Source organism: Calonectris borealis, unplaced genomic scaffold, assembly GCF_964195595.1.
Source record: "Calonectris borealis unplaced genomic scaffold, bCalBor7.hap1.2 HAP1_SCAFFOLD_251, whole genome shotgun sequence".
Lineage (NCBI taxonomy): Eukaryota > Metazoa > Chordata > Aves > Procellariiformes > Procellariidae > Calonectris > Calonectris borealis.
The window spans coordinates 25,856-37,204 of record NW_027441635.1 but is presented as its reverse complement, the minus strand read 5'-3'; the positions used below and the strand labels follow the sequence as shown (position 1 = coordinate 37,204).

At 48.2% G+C, this 11,349-nt stretch overlaps 1 long non-coding RNA gene across 1 annotated transcript; it reads right to left on the bottom strand.

Moving 5' to 3' along the window:
- Positions 1 to 5,631: 5,631 nt before the first annotated feature.
- Positions 5,632 to 8,008, bottom strand: LOC142077433 (uncharacterized). The gene is made up of 3 exons (XR_012671821.1): positions 7,942 to 8,008; positions 7,311 to 7,432; positions 5,632 to 6,608 (listed from the first exon to the last, which is right to left on the bottom strand). It is a non-coding gene; the product is annotated as an uncharacterized LOC142077433 (long non-coding RNA).
- Positions 8,009 to 11,349: the final 3,341 nt, after the last annotated feature.

Sequence of the window (11,349 nt, the reverse complement as noted above, 5' to 3'; positions counted from 1 at the left end):
ACCGCTAGTAACCTTTTGTTCTTGCGCAGGCTCAGTTGTCTTCTTACTTTTGTCCATACCGCAGGGTCAGTTTTAGCTGGCTTCTTGAGACAAGTTTTTAGTCTTTATCGGGAGCTGTCCTTGTGAGGCGCCTCAGTTAATTTACACCATAGCTAAGTCGGCCTTATCAGGCTGAGCCGGCCTTGTGAGGAACAAAGTATCAAACCCCTACCTACTGATTCAATCTTCTAACTACTATTAATCATTCAACTACTAAAATTCCTTAATCCCTTGTCTCAGTCCCCCCTTTTCTAAAAAGTTAGTAAATTCTTTTACTCTATACTAAACCCTATACTAATTTTCTTTATATTATCCCATTCTTCTCCAGGTCCTTTATAAGATTTCTGCCTGTTTCAATTTGTTGTCGGTGCTGATAGTCATACCTCAAGTGCCTTATTTGTTTTATCATTCGCCAATTTAAAACATACAGTATTGCAGATAAAGCAATACTAATAAAAACTAGAATTAGGAGAAAAACAATAGGGTGACATAAGGTATTAAGAATACCTGTAGCAGTGGGCGACCATCCAAACCCCTGCTTCGAGTCCCAACCACATATTTCTCAACCTTCCTGAGTTGTTTCCCCAATGCAACCATGTAGGAGGTCATGATTTCATCCCCGACTTGTGTGGACATCCCTTTCTGTATTCTATAGGGTCGTCCACACAAGATTTCAAAAGGGCTCAGTCCTTCCTTTGCTCTTGGCCTAGTTCGTATGCGCAAAAGAGCCAAAGGAAGAGACTGAGGCCAGGCCAAGTTAGTTTCCTATCCCAATTTCACAATCTGCTGTTTAATTAAGTGGTTCATTTTTCTACTTGGCCACTCGACTGAGGGCGATATGGGGTATGAAGCTGCCAATCTATGCCCAAATAGCGGCTAATTTGTTGTACTACTTTGGAGATGAAATGTGGTCCTCTGTCAGAAGATATGGTTGCTGGAACCCCAAAACGTGGTATTATTTCTTGTATTAATGTTCTAGTTACCTCCCGAGCCTTGGCTGTCCTGGTAGGGAATGCCTCTGGCCAACCTGAAAAGGTGTCAGTTAATACCAATAAATATCGATACCCCCCTTTTCTTGGGAGTTCTGAAAAATCGATCTGCCACTGTTGCCCAGGCCCATTACCTTTACCAATTTGGCCCATTTCTGGTTTGGGGGTATTCTTGGGATTTGTCTGGAGGCAGAGATCACTTGCCTTACAGTAGGGCCTCCGCTTTCTGTGCCGAGGTATTTAGGGGCAAAGGCCTTAATTCTATTATCTCTTGACGAGTGGTAATAGCGTATCCCGCGTATCTTTTACCACTCAGGACATAGCTGCTTCCATCTGTGAACCAGTTTTCTCCGTCTTCTATGGGGCTGTCTTTCAAATCTGGTCGGCTTGCGTATGTTGCTTCAATGGTTTCTAAGCAGTCACGATGCACTGGTTCTCTTGTGTTTCCCTCTAGGAAGGAAGCTGGGTTGGCAATGTTAGTGACTGTTATTTCTACATCATCCTGTTCTACCAATATAGCCTGATATCTTAGAAATCTTTGTTGAGAAAGCCAATGTCCACCCTTCGCTTCCAGTACTGCAGATACTGTATGGGACATCAGCACAGTCATTTTCTGACCCAGAGTGAATTTTTGGGCTTCTTGTATGTTTAGTATTACAGCTGCGGCTGCCCGCAAGCATCCAGGCCAGCCCTTCGCAGTTGTATCCCACTGTTTGGAAAAGTAGGCAACTGCTCGTCGATCGGGACCCAAATTCTGTGCTAGTATCCCCACTGCAACCCCTTGTTTTTCGTGGGAAAAGAGGAGAAATGGCTTACTCACATCTGGGAGCCCCAAAGCTGGAGCTGACATCAAGGCTTTCTTTAGTTTCTCAAAGGCTCGTACGGCCTGGTTGTTCCATTCAAGGTGTCCCTGGCTGGTAGTTATTAGGGCATATAATGGTTTAACAAGCAGTCCATAATTATAAATCCACAGCTGACACCACCCAGTCATTCCCAAGAAAGTCCGTAACTCTTTCACTGTTCGAGGTCTCTGGGTTTGGCAGATTGCCTCTTTGCGGGCTTGTCCCAAAGTTCTTTCCCCAGCACTGATTTCATAGCCTAAATAAATCACTTTGCGCTGTATTACTTGGGCTTTCTTCTTAGACACCCGGTACCCTTGGAGCCCCAAGAAATTTAATAGACTCACCGTCCAGGTGACACAATCGTTCTCTGTTTCGGTGGCAATCAGGATATCATCCACATATTGTAGCAGTTTTCCCTTTTCAGACGGGATTTCCCATGATTCCAAGTCCTTTGCAAGCTGATTGCCAAAAATGGTAGGGCTATTTTTGAATCCTTGTGGCAACACCGTCCAGGTGAGTTGAGTCTTGCGACCAGTTTTGGGGTTTTCCCATTCGAATGCAAACAATCTTTGGCTGGCTTCATGGAGAGGGAGGCAAAAGAAGGCATCTTTCAAGTCTATAACAGTAAACCAGGCTAATTCAGGTGTTAGTGTAGTCAACAGAGTATATGGATTCGCCACCACGGGGTAGAGATCCTCAGTTACCTTGTTTACGGCCCGTAGATCCTGGACTACACGATACGACCCGTCAGGCTTACGAACTGGTAATATGGGTGTGTTAAAATTAGACTCACATTCTTTTAATAGTCCGAATTGTAAAAATTTTTCAATTATCGGCCGAATCCCTTCTCTATCTTCTCTCTTTAGGGGATATTGCTTAATCCTTACTGGTTGTTGGTTTCCCTTTTTAAGTTTAACTTCAATAGGTAATGCATTCTTTGCTCTTCCTGGTACATCGGTAGCCCATACCCCAGGGTATACCTGATTTAAGACTTCCTCCCTAATTTCTCCTTTTATGGAAGGACTGGTTAAGAATAAACTTAGGATTTGAATGTATTCTTGATCTTTTACTTTCAGAGAAATTTCTCCTTTTTCGAATATAAAGGAATTGCACCTAATTGTTCTAGTAAGTCTCTTCCCAATAGGGCCTTTGGAGAGTCGGGCATATATAGAAATCTGTGAATTCCCCATTGTTTTCCCAGTTTATATTTCAAAGGTTTACAGAAATACGCCTTTTCACTTTGGCCAGTTGCCCCCTTTACCATGATGTAATCGTTCTCCAGGGGCATCAAGTCTTGATTCAGTTTATTGGACATTCCCTTTTCCAATGACCAAATTCCTTGCACAGTGCACATTGATCCTTGCCTAACCGAGATGGTTCTCGTCTAGGCCTCCTTTCTTCCTCTTCCCTGACAGCTGCTATTATTCTCCTTCATACCTGTTTGTATGCTTCTTCCCTGTTACTAAATACTCTCCATGCTTCATCTAGCAACACCTCCAAATTTCTACTTTCTGTAGTACGTAGCTTCTGGAGCTTGCGCCTAATGTCCCCTGTGGACTGACCCAAAAACAGAGAGACTAGTTGTTGTATTCCTACCTCGGATCCAGGATCCAGCGGTGTGTTACGGCGCATTGCATCCCTCAGTCGATCCAGGAATTCAGATGGGGACTCGGAGGGACCTTGCTTAATTGCATATAGAGCCGACCAGTTTATGGTTTTGGGTATAGCCTTTTCCATTCCTCTCGAAATCCACTCCTGATACCCCTGTAGTTTTACCATTTCTGCAGATCTGTTCGCATCCCATTTTGGATCTTGTAGAGGGAAATATTCCTTAACATCCCCTCCTGTAGTCCTATAGTATTCATCAGCCAAACTCCCTGCTGTTTTTAAAATCAATTGCTTTTCTGTTTCAGTCATATAGTCTAATAATAATTGTATGTCCTTCCAATCAGGGTTATGTTGTTTCACAATAAACTGAAAATGTTTAGCTACACCGATCGGATCGCTCCTATAATCTTTTGCAACCCTTTTCCATTCCCCTAAATCAGTAGTGGAAAAAGGTACCTTGATTAGCATCGTCCCGCCATCAGGTGCCACCGCCTCTCGAAGAGGTGCCTGTAAGGCTACTGGGGCAGTTTTCTTTCTGGTGCGGGAAGATACAGGGCTGTCCGGGGGGGTGGAAGTTTCGTCCGAGTCCGCATCCTGTTCCTGTGGTCGAGGGGGAGGCTTAAACAGGTCAGTTAGATCTGGTTCCGGCACCTGGTGAATTTTGTTTGCTTTCAAACACCTCTGTCCAATACTGCATGCCGAGCAACACCGCTTCAGTTTACCTTTAAATTCTTTATTTTCTCGCTCAAGTGCGAGTACCATAGGGTCCTGTGGTGGTGCCATTCCACAGTCCCTTTGCCACTCCGGATGGTTTCGGAGGGTGAAAAACATATCTGCATATGAAACTTCATCCCACTTCCCTTCTCTCCTTAGAAATAGCATCAATTGTAGGAGAGTATTGTAGTCTATTGATCCATTAAGTGGCCATTTAGCCTCACTTTCCAATTTATACAATGGCCACCATTGATTACAATATTTAATAAGAATTTTTCTATTTTCCGTCCCTCCGATCCCAACGATATCTCTCCAATGAGCAAGCACACAGCCCAAGGGGCTTTTCTTCAAGACTCCCTTTTGAGTGTTACCCATTTCGTATCTTCCCTTTATTGATCTTTTCTTTTAACCTTTAATAAGATGCCGGGACTAGTTTTCCTTCCCGCACTGTCTTAGTGACTTTATCGGAGGTTTTCTTATCATAGAACTTGCTAGATATACAATACTGCTTTTTCACAAAATTCTACAATGTTTTCGTACACAAAAGACAAAGGTTCGATCTTATCATTCACTTCGTTCGTCTCCGGCTGCTCTCCTCGCAGAGATTACGAGCCGCGGATCAGGACTCCACACTCGCTTCGCAGCTGTGCTGCGTCTCACTCATACAACACAGACACTCAGTCACACAATAAATTGTTGCAACAGATGATAATATTTATGGCCATGCCACATACAACTCCTCAGATTAGTTGTACTCCCACCCAGCAGCTGCAACCTTAAAGATGACCCAATCGCAATTGCAAGGAGGTCCGCTTACCCTTCTCCTGCTTCTTATATACCAGTCATTAGCAGGTCCGTCCTGGCTCCCAACACTGGGATACAGCAGAAACCTCGGATCCACTCGATCTACTCCCAAGATCGCTAGCGGCCGCTCTATCGGTCAGCGAATCCCCCCTATTACCGTGCAGGGTACCCTCCTACCATACGGGGACTATGCTGCACGCCAGACGTCTCTGTGCGATTTACCAGCAGCCCCAGCCACGCGTACAACTTACAGGCCCCTCTCCTCAAACATACCTTTCCTTTCCACGGACTCAGGAGGTTCTTGTCTACTCCCACGGTGAGCGGCTGGCAGCGGAGTCCCCTCCAAGGAAATGCTCGGGGCGCGCCCAGGGGCGTCCGCTCCCCAGCCGATCCTGCGGTGAAGCAGAGAGCCTCCTGCCTGGCTCGCCAAAACTGACTTGCGGAAACCGGACTGCACAATCTATGAGATTGTAAAGTAGGTATGTTTATTCAGCGCTGGGCGGCACGGGGGGTAGTCCCACCAAAATCGTGCGCGCCTCAATGCGGCACTCACCATAAATATATACAGTAAAATATTACATATTCATAAAGTTTTGTAATATGCCTATACATATGCATGACCTGTCCCCGCTTTGTATTAAAATGAGTTCCAAGAAGTCATTTCCATAGACCCCTCCCATCTGCGCTTGCGCATTGCCTCCTAGTGGTGGTCGTCAGGGGTCGTGGGGATGAAGGCTGATAGTTCCTCTTCGTCACCGCTAGTAACCTTTTGTTCTTGCGCAGGCTCAGTTGTCTTCTTACTTTTGTCCATACCGCAGGGTCAGTTTTAGCTGGCTTCTTGAGACAAGTTTTTAGTCTTTATCGGGAGCTGTCCTTGTGAGGCGCCTCAGTTAATTTACACCATAGCTAAGTCGGCCTTATCAGGCTGAGCCGGCCTTGTGAGGAACAAAGTATCAAACCCCTACCTACTGATTCAATCTTCTAACTACTATTAATCATTCAACTACTAAAATTCCTTAATCCCTTGTCTCAGAAGAGAAAATAATTATGCTCTTTGAACATGCTCCATCATCCTCTTGTTCTTCAAGAAATCAAAAGAAAACTATCCCGATTGCTACATTATAGAAGTTTGTGCAGGAGATGGCTGAGGCCATCCCCATAAATGGAAAACTCTGCTATGGCCCTACTTTGCCTGTCAGCAACAGTGTCCACCATCGGGGTGCCACAAACCCCTTCATGAGTCGCTAAGAAAATCATACAATTAGTTAAAAACATCTGGCAAATAAGATATGACCTAAAACCATGTGTACCCCACCTTACCCCAAAACCAGTCAGACAGCTGGCTTCCTCCCACACAAAACTCAAATCTTCAACAAATAGACAGAACAGAACAACATTACATCAAACAGAACAAAATCCTTACCCTCTGACACGCTCCGAAAGGGATTAGTGCACCCACATAATATATACTCACACTACCCACCCACGTACCGGCTTCCTCAGGGTCAGCCCTGTAAAGATGGGAGGAAGCCCGACTCTACCTCCCCGGGTGCCCCGGCATGCCACACCCCTCTCTGCCACTCCCATTGAGCGAAAACACTGGTGATGATATCTGGCAAAAAAAGAAGAGCAAAGACAGTCACAGGGACCTGCATGTCAAAAAATGACCTGACTTAACCTGCAGGAATAAACAAAAGAAGTCCTACAAAAAAATTCTAACTAAAAAAACAGAAAATATTAAAAACCCATGAAGCTCAAAAAGACAGGACATTGTACCACACAGCAACCAAGACTGCTAGACAGATGAAGCCGTGAGGACAAGATGTCTGCCACAAAAACAGCTTGAGCCCAATTACCTATAAAGCCCTTTAGGGAATTACAGCAGCAGTCGGCCAATGGAAAAACCACGACGGTGTGATGTGGTGACTCAGAGATCTAAAATGGACACCCTTTCGCTACAGAAACTGATACTAAAACAAGAACAAGAGAACTGACGACTGACACTAGAGCAAACTTCATTGGATGCTTGAGGAAAAAGGCACAACTGGGAAAACAAAAAAAGCTTGTGTGTCCAGGACTGCAGTAAAGGAAACACCCTTGTCTGGAGATTGTTATGAGCACAAACACCACACATCTCCAAGAAATTCTAGGGAAGACAGCAACGCAAGCCTGTGCTGAAAATAAATGCCTAGCCAATACCACAAAGTAACAATGACTGTGACATCCAGAAGGATGCAAAAAATAAGTAAGTAAAAGGTACAGAAGTAAAGACCTCAGAGTTCTGGAGGATATATTTTGATGTACCTTAACATACCTAATGCTTTCCGAGATGAGACTTCTCTGATGTTCAGCCCTCTATGTTGTAATGCGGAGGCCCGGATGGTTTACTCTGCATCTCCCGTGACTTTGTTGTATCTCCCATCAGCTGCAGACAGACTAAAACAGAACAGACCTCATCAACACCCAAATCCAACTGCAAAACCCACCTCAGTAAGGCTCGTGAACACACCTCCCTTTCCCAACCATCCCCTGGTCCCAGAATTTTAGAAACCCCTTCTCTTCTCCTCAACTGTCAGGGAAGGAACTCCACTCCTTCCTGACAGCTCCTGCTCTGTATTTGCACCCCTGAACCCCCTGTGTCAGCCGCTCCTCGGGAGCTGCTCTTCCCAGCTATGCCCAGTCTTCTGCAAGCACCTCCTGTCTTCCATCTTCCCACAGACTCTGACCTCTGCTACAGCCCCACAAAATAAGTGAAGTCCTGACGCTTATAATCTACGAGGGGCTGGCCGCAAGCTGCATTGGTTCTAGAGACAACATGATACTCTGTGGGCAATTGGGAAAGGCCATAAGCCGTTCCATACGCTGAAAGACACTATGTCTTATGTCCCTGCTACTTTCTTGAACAATGCTAGAACTCCATATGCAAATGCATACAAGATGCTCACCTCAACCCCTGCTAAATACTCTCACCATTGCTCCTATCAAGAGATGATGTCAACAGCTTCTGCAACATACAGCAAAGCTGGTGAAAAACAAGGTTCCATCTTCAATAAAGTCAGGAATTCTAAAACAATACAATGCACCTGGAATAAAATAAAAACCAAACCCATATTATTAAACCATCTTTCCACCTCTGAACACCAAATACAAACCTACTGACCTGGAAAAAAAACCCCAACACGTACAAGTGTACTTTCTTCTACACATGTAGCTGAACCTTGACTTGTCCTGAAGCCCTTAGCTTAAACAGACACCTCTGCTTCTCTAAATATCAAAACATGACTACCCAAATAGCTTAGACAGCTCAAAAGCTACCTCAAAAGTGGCAATCAGCTGAAGGAACAGCAGACCACCACCTCCAGAGAAGCCCAGCAGCAGAACGAGCTGCCTGAGGAGAGGCTGTACCTCATATACCCCGGGCCCCGCCCACCACCCTTCCCACAATCACCTGGCAAGGGGGAGAAGCGAACCACCAGAAGGGATAAAGGCAGCCAGAGGAGCAGCAGGGAGTTTTCTCACCTGCCTGAAGTTTACAGCATACAAAGCACCAAACAGAGGAAGCCCCCCTTACAGCAAACGACCGTACCTGCTCTTTTACTACAACTGCATCTATTGCATCAGCAATGTGACCAGGTAGGGACTTAAACTTAATTTTTCTGGGGCGCAGATAGAAAAAGATAGATGTCATACTAAGCTATGCAGGAAAGTAGATCATTCAATGCAATAAAAATATCATTATTAAGAATTATGTGCTTTGGTTTCCTCTGAAAAACCCAAAATGCTATGGGGTTAGACTTAATTTCTAGCAACACCATGCATGCTACCTAACTTTCAACATACCTGTGTTCTGGATAGGACTGAACGACAAAGCAGAATTAGATCCTGTAAGAACCCCTTCTCAAAAATATCTCTAGATGCAAAGCAAATTATTTGATGTAAATCACCAACAATTCAGAGACCCCCCAGGGGCACCTAGAGACGCCCTGGAGCAAACCAAGAACCCCCAGAAGCACCCCAAGACCCTCAGGAGCATCCTGTGGGGACCCTCAGGAGCATCCTGTGGGCACCCAGGACACCCAGGAGCACCCCAAAAACACCAGAAGCACCCCATGAGCACCCAGAGATCCCCAGGGGATCCACGAGGGCACTCAAGAGACACAAGGACTCTCCAAAGACCCCCCAGGAGCACCCCATGGGCATCCAGAGACCCCCAGGAGCAACCAAAGACCCTAGAAGCATCCCACAGGCACTCAGAGACCACCAGGACTGCCCCAAGGGCACCCAGAGATCCCCAGGAGCAGCCCAAGGGCACTCAGGAGACACAAGGACTCCCCAAAGACACCCCAGAGGAACCCTAAGGATACCCAGAGACACCTAGAACACCCCAAGACCCCCAGGAGCACCACAAGATCTCCAGGAGCATCCTGTGGGCACTCAGAGACCCCAGGTACCCCTAAAATGCCCAGGAGCACCCCAAGACCCCCTGGAGCATCCTGTGGGCACCCAGAGACCTCCAGGAGCACCCTAGGAACCCTAGAAGCATCCTGTGGGCACCCAGAGACGCCCAGGAGCACCCCAAGCCGCCTAGGAGCACGCCAGGGGCACCCAGAAATCCCCAGAAACACCCAGATGGCACGCAGGAGCACCCCAGGGGCAACCCAAGGCTACCCAGAGCCACGTAGAACAACCCAAGACCCCCAGGAACACCCCATGAGCACCCAGAGACCCCCAGGAGCACAACAGGAATGCCCAGAAGCACCCCAAGACCCCCGGAAACACCCCATGGGCACCTAGAGAACCCCAGGAGTACCCCAAGACCCCCTGGAAACACCCCAAGAGCACCTACACACTCCCAGGAGCATGAAGAACTCCCAGAAGCACCCCAAGACCCCCGGAAACACCCCATGGGCACCTGGAGAACCCCAGGAGTACCCCAAGGCCCCCCGGAACACCCCAGGAGCACCTAGACACTCCCAGGAGCACGAAGAACTCCCAGAAGCACCCCAAGACCCTCAGGAGCATCCTGTGGGCATCCAGAACCCCCAGGAGTCCCCCAAGAGCACCCTAAGAGCAACGCAAGAACACGAGGAACATCTTGTGGGCACTCAGAGACACCCAGGAGCACCCCAAGTCTCCCAAAGAATCGTATGGGCACACAGAGACCTCCAGGAACACCTTAGGAGCATTCTAAGGGTACCCAGAAACACCTAGAACGCCCCAAGACCCCAAGGAACAACCCATGGGCACCCAGAGACCCCCAGAAGCACAATAAGAACCCCAAGAAGCACACCAAGACCACCAGGAGTGCCCCCGGCGCGCAACCAGAGTGCCCCATGAGCACCCCAAGGACAGCCAGGAGCCCCTTAGGAGACCCGAAGACACCCCAAAGACCCCCCAGCAGCACCCCAAGACCTCCCAGGAGCATCCCAGGGGCACCCCAAGGCTACCTAGACATGCCTAGAACAACCAAAGACCCCCAGGAACACCCCATGGGCACCCAGAAACCACCAGGAGCACAACAAGAACATCCAGCAGCATCCCAAGACCCCCAGGAGCATCCTGTGGGCACCCAGAGACCCCCAGGAGCATCCCAAGAGCCCCAGGAGCACCCCATGGTTGCCTAAAGACTCCCAGGACCACACCAAGACCCACAGAGCATCCTATGGGCACCCAGAGACCCCCACGATCACCCCAGGAGCAGTCCAAGGGTAGCTGGAGACACCTAGAAGACCCCAAGAAACAACGAATGGGAACCCAAAGACCCCCAGGAGTACAAGAAGAACACTGAGAAGCACACCAAGACCACCAGGAGTGCCACAGGAGCAGAATCAGAGCCCGAGGAGTGGAACCAGAGCCCAAGAAGCAAAACCAGAGCCCCAGGAGCGGAATTAGCGTCCCAGGAGTGGAACCAGAGCTCGAGGATTAAAACCAGAGCCCGAGAAGCAGAACCCGAGCCCGAGGGATGGAACCAGAGCCTGAGCAGTGCAATCAGAGACCCAGGAGCGGGACCAGAGCCCAAGCACCAGAACCAGGACCCGAGGATCAAAACCAGAGCCCCAGGAGCGGAACCAGAGCCCCAGGAGTGGAACTAGAACCCAGGCAAAAAAACAGAGCCCGAGCAGCGGAACCAGAGCGCCAGAAGTGGAACCAGAGGCCTAAGAGCGGAAACATAGCCTCAGGAGCAGAACCATAGCCTGAAGAGCACAACCAGAGCCCAGGCAGTGCAACCAGAGCCCGAGCAGCGGAAATAGAGCCCCAGGAGCGCAACCAGAGCCTGACCAGCGCAACCAGAGGCCAAGCAGCGGAATCAGAGCCCGAGCACTGCAACCAGAGCCCCAGGAGTGCAACCAGAG